The 7,982-nt window shown below is 41.7% G+C and overlaps 1 pseudogene; it reads left to right on the top strand.

Moving 5' to 3' along the window:
- The first annotated feature begins 1,965 nt into the window (after positions 1–1,965).
- Positions 1,966–2,938, top strand: LOC124988722 (glyceraldehyde-3-phosphate dehydrogenase-like; annotated as a pseudogene).
- The last annotated feature ends 5,044 nt before the right edge of the window (positions 2,939–7,982 follow it).

The raw sequence follows: 7,982 nt of genomic DNA on the forward strand, positions 1-7,982 counted from the left end.
GGAGTGGTTTTTCTGTTACTTGTCACTCTTCCTATCACCAATACAAAACGAGTTTCACGAGAACAGGATTTTTCACCTGCTTTATTTTGCACAGTATCTCCAGTGCCTATTATGGTACCTTGCAGTGAACATGTCTGATTCTCAGTACCTTTTCCCCTTTGGGCATTGTAGCAGAAGGTCAAAATAATGAAGAGTCAGGTGCTTGTTAACGTTTTCATAACTGTCTAGTGTATTTTGTAACAAATATTTTGTAATAAGTACTTCATTTATATAAGGTCTGGAACTTTAGAGTGGTTTGACTAGTAGCAGCAGGTTAATATGCATAAACCAACAGAACCACACAAAATTAAATAAGTGTTTAAATAAATGGAAGACAATTGGGAATACATCATGAGTTAATATCTAGGTAAATAATAACTATATTCTCATTCAGTGCGCAAACTCATTTTAATGACTTCAGTTATTATTTCTACAAATAAAATCTGAACACTTTGCCTCTATTCTTGACCTCTTTTCTGATCTTTAGTTCTTTCTCTTTCTTATGGAAAACTACATAGATATCAAACATAAACTATATAAATCTATGTCATCTGGTTTCTTTAAAAAAAAAAAAAAAACTTTCTCTTCATAATGTCCCATTTATTACAGTATTATTTTTTCTAGTTCCCCAACCCTGAAATATTCTTGTGAGTTATTTTTTACTCTAATAGAAAAAATGAATAGATTGTATTTTATGTTACTATGTTAATTAAGAATCTGCTATTAAGGATAAAATTTTCATCAGAATAAAATGACGAAAAGTATTCTGAGGAAGGAAAGGGTAATAACAATTAAATGAGATATTTGGGTTTTATATGTAAGAGTGAGATTTAGGAATAAGATTATATAAGTGAACTCATTAGACCAACAACAGCAAAATATTTGCATTGGATAACCTTTGTTAAATTAAATGGCAAAGGCTTCCCCCACATATCCATGCAATCTTTCCAATCCTTGAAGGACCAAAGAATGGAAGATTTTCCCAGGTATGAGTCTAGGATAAAGATAGATACCTTTCATTTGGGCATTCATTGACCTTATGAGATTTTAATTAGGCTTTAAAAATTAAGATTAAGATGTGCACGGGGATTACAAAATAATTAGATATCTTCAGTGAAAAATAAAACAAGGCCAAGTATTTTCATATAAAAATTCACATTTTTTTTAGCTCACTTGTCAAGTCTGCAAGGTATTGAGTGATGATGTTTGGGGGTTTGGGGTTTGCCTGAAAAATTTTCCAGCTTCAAAGAAACACTTCTGTCATGGAACTAGGTTTTATTTGAACTTTGAGGTACTTCCACGAATGAGTGATATTTGAAAATCAATTAAAGCACATTTCTCAGTTTGGCTTTACATGGAGCCCATACAAACACATGTCAAATCACTTTTAGACAGAATGATACACTGGGAAGGTTTTAGTCTAAGTAATATCTAGTGTCTCAGATCCTTGAGCTGCCATGAATTCAACCTGGAGTGACCAAATTTAAATTATTGCCTTTCTTTTCAAATACTGCATTTTCTAGTGGGAGAGTGGGACAACTGTTTTTACATAGGTTTTTTTTTTTGGGGGGGGGGCGGGTATCGGGTTTTGAACCGAGGAGTTCTCAACTACTAAGTCACATCCCTAGCCTGCTTTTCATTTTGAGTCAGGGTCTCACTAAGGTGCTTAGGATCTCAATAGGTTGCTGAGTTTGCATAGGCTTTTAAAACGCAGAAATTATTGAAATATATAGAAAACAAAACTCTCATCACCTCTGCTAAAGGCGGACATAACAAATTATCCCTAAACTTAGTACTTAAAACAGCCCTTTATTATTTATTATGATCATGGATTCTTTGTGTTAAGAATTCAGGCAGGCTGCTCTCTGCTCCTCCCCATTAGACATACCTTGTTCAGTTCAGTGTCAGCTGTGTCCCCGAGACACCATGGTGAAGGTTGGAGTGAACAGATTTGGTCTAATTGGGCACTGGTCACCAGGGCTGCTTTGAACTCTGGCAAAGTGGATGCTGCTGCCATTAATGACCCCTTCATCAACCTCAACTACATGGTTTACATGTTCCAGTATAATCCTACCCATGTTTCAATGCACAGAATGGGAAGCTTGTCATCTGTGGGAAGTTCATCTTCATCTTCCAGAAGTGAGATCCCACCAACATCAAATGATGAGACTGGTGCTTAATATGTTGTGGTGTCCTCACTACCATGGAGGAAGCCAGAGCTCTTTTGAAGGGCGGTGTCAAAAGGGTCATCATCTCTGCCCCTTCTGCTGATGCCCACATGTTTGTGATGGGTGTGAACCATGAGAAATATGACAACTCCCTCATGATTGTCATCAATGCCTCTTGTACAACCAACTGCTTAGCCCTTCTGGTCAAGATCATCCATGACAACTTTGGCATTGTGGAAGGACTCATGACCACAGTCCATGCCATCACTCACTGCTACTCAGAAGACTGTGGATGACCCCTCTGGGAAACTGGCATGATGGCCATAGGGTTGCCCAGAATATCATCCCTGCATTCACTGGTGCTGCCAAGACTGTGGGCAAGGTCATCCCTGAACTGAATGGGAAGCTCATTGGCATGGTTTCTGTGTGCTCACCCCCAATGTGTCAGTTGCGAATCTGATCTGTCACCTGGAGAAAGCTGCCAAATACGATTGCAACAAGACGGTGGTGAAGCAGGCATCAAAAAGCCCCCTCAAGGGCATCCTGGGCTACACAGAGGACCAGGATATCTCCTGTGTCTTTGATAGCGACACCCACTCTTCCACTTTCAAAGCTGGGACTGGCACTGCCCTCAACAACCACTTTGTCAAGCTCGTTTCCTAGTACACTATGAATTTGGCTATAGCAACAGGGTGGTAGACGTTATGGTTCACATGGCCTCCAAGGAGTAAGAGCTCCTATACCACCAGCCCCAGCAAGAACACAGAGGAAGAGAGAGGTCCTCAGCTGCTGGGTAATCCCTGCCCCTAACTCAGTCCCTCAACACACTGAGACTCTCCCTTCCTCCCTGTTTCCATCCCAGACAGGCTGAAGAAGGGGAGGGGCTAAGGGAACCCTACTGTCACATACCATCAATAAATTTCACAGAAACCCCATAACACCCCCCCCCCAAAAAAAAAAAAAGAATTCAGGCAGATTACAACAAGGATAGTTTTATTTTTCTCCAGGTAGTCAGGATGGACTTATCTGAAGGAGAGAGACAGGCAACTGCCATGCAGCCTTTGAGACTTGACCCTGTATTTATAGAGCATCTCATCTGCCATATTTTCTTTGTGTAGGCAACCCCCAAGGTCTGCATGGGATCAAAGAGAAGGAAACCAAAATTCAACTTTAATAGTGTTTTAGTCACTGTTTTACTCCTGTGACTAAAAGACCTGGCCAGTGCAATTGTAGAGGAGGAAAAGTTTATTTGAGGGTTCACTATTTCAGAGGTCTCAATCCATAGACAGCAGACTCCATTCCTTGGTGCTCGAGGTGAGGCAGAACATTATGGTGGCAGAGTGAGGCCACTCACGTGATGATCAGGACACAGAGACTCCACTCTCCAGATACCAAATATAAACCCCCAAACCACGGTCCTAATTCCCCACTTCCTCCAGCCACATCCCACTGCCTTCAGTTACCACTCAATTAATCCCATCAAGTGATTAATTCACCGATTGGATTAAGGGTCTCCTGACCCAATCATTTCTTCTCTGAACCTTCTGGCATTGTCTTACACATGAGTTTTTGGGGGATACCTCACATCCAAACATAAAAGATGGCAACCTTGTGGAGGAAATGTGAGTCCAGAATATAACTGTGAACATTTTAGGAAAACAGAATGTTGGGGGCTGTGCCATGCGGACTACGGCAAGATGGTGCCTGGAAGCCAGCCAGAAGTTGTTTTGATCACATCGGTGGTTAGGAAGTCGGTTAACATAAAAACACCCAGGTGCTTTATCATTGGCCATATTCAATTAAGTCCACGCACACAACACGTGCACATGTGTTCCTGAGTGCTCATGCCTCCTCGTTTTGACCTTTACCATGATTGGACAGCTAGCTCCTCGCCTGATCTTCGCTTAACTAGAGTTGGCCCTACCCTCCACCTCCTGGAGGGAATATAAGCCGGCTCCTTGAGTGCCGGTGTTCCGGGTTCCTGAATCATCAATAAACTCCTTCAAATTCAAAAGTCTCGCTACCTGTTTGTCTCCTGCACCAAATTCACTCCGCTGGACGGCGTCAAGTGGTGGCCCTTACGGGGAACTCTGCATTCGTCTCCCCTCCCAAGAACCCAAACGGTAAGTAGCGAGGTAAGCTGCAGCCCCTTTCTCCAAGGCAGTTAGGTGCTCAGGATAGCTGGCCAGGTAGTGAAGTGCAAAAATGCGTGTATTTTGTGTTGCTTGTGTGTTTGACAAATTCAAGAGTCTTGCTACCCATTTGTCTACCCAAATGGTAAGTAGCGAGGTAAGCTGTAGCCCCTGTCTCTAAGTCAGTTAGGTGCTCAGGTAAGCTGTAGCCTCTGTCTCTAAGGCAGTTAGGTGCTCAGGATAGCTGACCAGGTAGTGAAATACAAAAATAAATAGGGTAGTAAATGAACTCTGAAGTGCATGTATTTTGTGTTGTTTGTGTGTTTGTACTACTGTTAGTGTGGTCTTTGTTCGTCCTGTGTTAAACTTATTTAGTAGCAAAAGATGGGTTCGGAGATATCACTAGGTCAGTCTGAAAGGATAATTCATATTAAAAAGGATGTTAGCTGGAGTAGCCAAGGGCAGGAGAAAAGTTCTGAGGAGGAAGGAGACTAGAAAATAAGCGAGTTAACATTGCAGAATTGCTAGAGGGCAGGAAAGACCATGAGATAATTACCCCCTCAACTCCCCCTTATGATAAAAGGTGGGAAGACCCGACATCTTGTAAGCACTCTTGTTGGCCATGTTGCAGTTGAGTCCCAAGTGATAAACAGACTGGGGATCGCTGGGACCCTGTGGAAGGCCCATTAAAACTGTCCTGCCCAGTCTTGGCAGACAATCAGGGGCAGCAATTTCATCAGACCCTAGAATTTAAAACAGTAAAAAATCTTAAAGAGGCAGTTGCTACTTATGGGCCCCAAGCTCTGTTTACCGTGAGTATGGTGGAATCCTTCGCAACACTTAATCTGACTCCTAGTGATTGGGCGAGTATGTGTCAAGCAGTTTTGCATGGTGGACAATATTTAATGTGGAAAGTAACCAATCAAGGGCTCTGTGCAGAGACGGCTCGTAGAAACTCAGCTGCAGGTTTCCATCAACAAAACCTAGATATGTTACTGGGACAAGGACTATACACTGAACAACAGCAACAAATTACGTATGATCCAGTGGTCTATCTTCAGATAGCTACCACCGCTGTTAGAGCTTGGAAAACATTACAAGGTCATGGGGACTTGCAAGGGCAATTATCCAAAGTTATACAGGGCTCAAATGAACAATATGCAGAATTTGTAGACCGTCTGTTTGGGGATTCAGAACAAGCAATGCCTTTAATAAAACAGCATATGAACAAGCTAATAAATGGTGCAGGGAAGCAATTAGGCCATGAAAAAATAAGGATGTCAATACCTGTTTAAAAATATGCAGAGATATTAATGAGTCAGCTATATAGGGTTAAGTACTAGCAGCTGCTATCACCCAAGGAGTAGCTCAAGCTATGGGGGCCAAACCCAAAAACTGTTTTTCATGAATAAAGAAAACAGCTCCAATACAAATGTCACCGATTACATGCCCAAAGATATTAGTAATAAGACTGATTTTCATATCCATTGGTATGGCCATCGCCAGTCCTTCAGAAGGCCTATTACTTGGCCTCCTTTGTGGGAAGCTTGTCAGCATCTAGGACCTGATAAAAAGGTCTCCAGTAATCTGGCTTTTGGACCTTGGTATTTACCTAATCAAATGTATATCACATCTCAAGGCACAGAAGATTTTATAGAAAATTTGGAATATAAAGGTAATTTCAACCCCTTATCCATCTGGTCCTTATGCGGGCCTAAGGTATGTATGGATATAAGCCCCCTGGCTTTTGTAAAAGGAGGGTCTATAAGTAAAGGAAAGTGCACTGATCAAAAGGTTAATGGAGTTAATACTGAAATATGTAAAGAGAGTGAAACAATTTTTTCGTATACTCTGTGTACCTAGCTCTCCCTTTCCTCTTTGTGACTTCTAATGAGAATTTCTCTAGACAGTTATCTTCACAGATCACACAACAATGGACAGACAGATTCGACGAGCTAGTAACAAGGCTTCGACAACAAATCCTCACCATAAACGCCACTAAGGTGGAAGTCAAACCAGCAGAACTTATCACAGGAGCATTAGATAAACTAACACAATTTGGCAACAAATTTGGGGGACTCTTAAGTCTCACACTAATAAGCTTGGGTGTGCTTGTGTTAATTCTATTCTACATTTACAAATGCCTCAAAACCAGTCAACAGACTCATAATGTGATCATAAAACAGGCCATGGCCACTCTTGAAGCAGGACAATCTCCCAATATATGGCTTAGTATGCTGGATCGGTAGTCAAAGACGGGTAACCACGGGAAGACACTGTACCAACCTAAGACAGAAGGGCCAACCCTGCTTTTGTATCCTTTGATGATGGGTAAGGACAAGATGTTGATTCCCGGGACCTAAGACAGACACGATCCCTGCCAGCTTCATTTTCAATTCATAGAAGGAAGGGGGAGATGTTGGGGGCTATGCCATGCGGACTACGCCAAGATGGCGCCTGCAGCCAGCCAGAAGTTGTTTTGATCACATTGGTGGGGAGGAAGTTGGTTAACATAAAAACACCCAGGTGCTTTATCATTGGCCGTATTCAATTAAGTCCACGCACACCACGCGTGCACATGTGTTCCCGAGTGCTCATGCTCATGCCTGCTCATTTTTTACCTTTTCCGTGATTGGACAGCTAGCTCCTCGCCTGATCTTCGCTTAACTAGCATTGACCCTACCCTCTGCCTCCTGGAGGGAATATGAGCCTACTCTCCTTGAGCGCCGGTGTTCCCGGGTTCCTGAATCATCAATAAACTCCTTCAAATTCAAGAGTCTCGCTACTCGTTTGTCTCCTGCGTCAAATTGACTCTGCTGGATGGCATCAACAGAACTGCCATACTCTCTTTGTGGGTGTGTGCTCTTCCTTGGATGTGTGATGGTGTGTATGAGACAGTGTGTGTTAGAGGATATCTTACTAAATTAATACTTGATTTTTTTTCTACTATCATTATAGGGACAAAGATATATAACCCAGGCAGTTTCCTTTCTGCAAAGCTACAAAGTCTGCTGGCAATGAAATGTATTACTAAAATCTCTTAAGTTTCTGTTCTTGCTGTGGTGCTTGCTTGAGTATATTATGGATGGCTATGTCAGAAACATATTTGGAGGTATTGAGGACTTTACAATTGCCATTCCAAGAAAGATATTTTTCAACCTACATGTTAGAGTAGCAAAAAGCTAACAGAAGATAGGTAGAACTCTCTTTTGCATTTTACAATATATATGCCACTCACTATTCTCCATTCACGGTGCTCTCCAGTGTTTCCCGGCTCCTTACTAGAAAAGAGGAAGTAACAAATCTTTTAGTATCCACTGCCAACTACAACTTGGGCATTTTTTCCAAGTGTTTTTATATTGAATATATTCTTCATTAAAAATCCAGTTATAGTTAGGCCAATAAAATTGTTAGTATAGAAAACCTTAATTGAAGTACTTAAAGGGCCCAGGAACAGGATTTAAATATGAGAATCGGGCCAAATGAGAGAGTGAATGGTGGCACCTGCCACAAGCTGGAGGGGCCATGAGCAATTAATGGTCTTCAATACAATTAAAAATAAATGAAAACCAGACACTGATCATGTCAAACACTAGGTAGGATGAGCTGGATTTCATTGGAGGTTTAAATGTAACCACTAAAC

Source organism: Sciurus carolinensis, chromosome 7 (assembly GCF_902686445.1).
Source record: "Sciurus carolinensis chromosome 7, mSciCar1.2, whole genome shotgun sequence".
NCBI classification, from domain to species: Eukaryota; Metazoa; Chordata; class Mammalia; order Rodentia; family Sciuridae; genus Sciurus; species Sciurus carolinensis.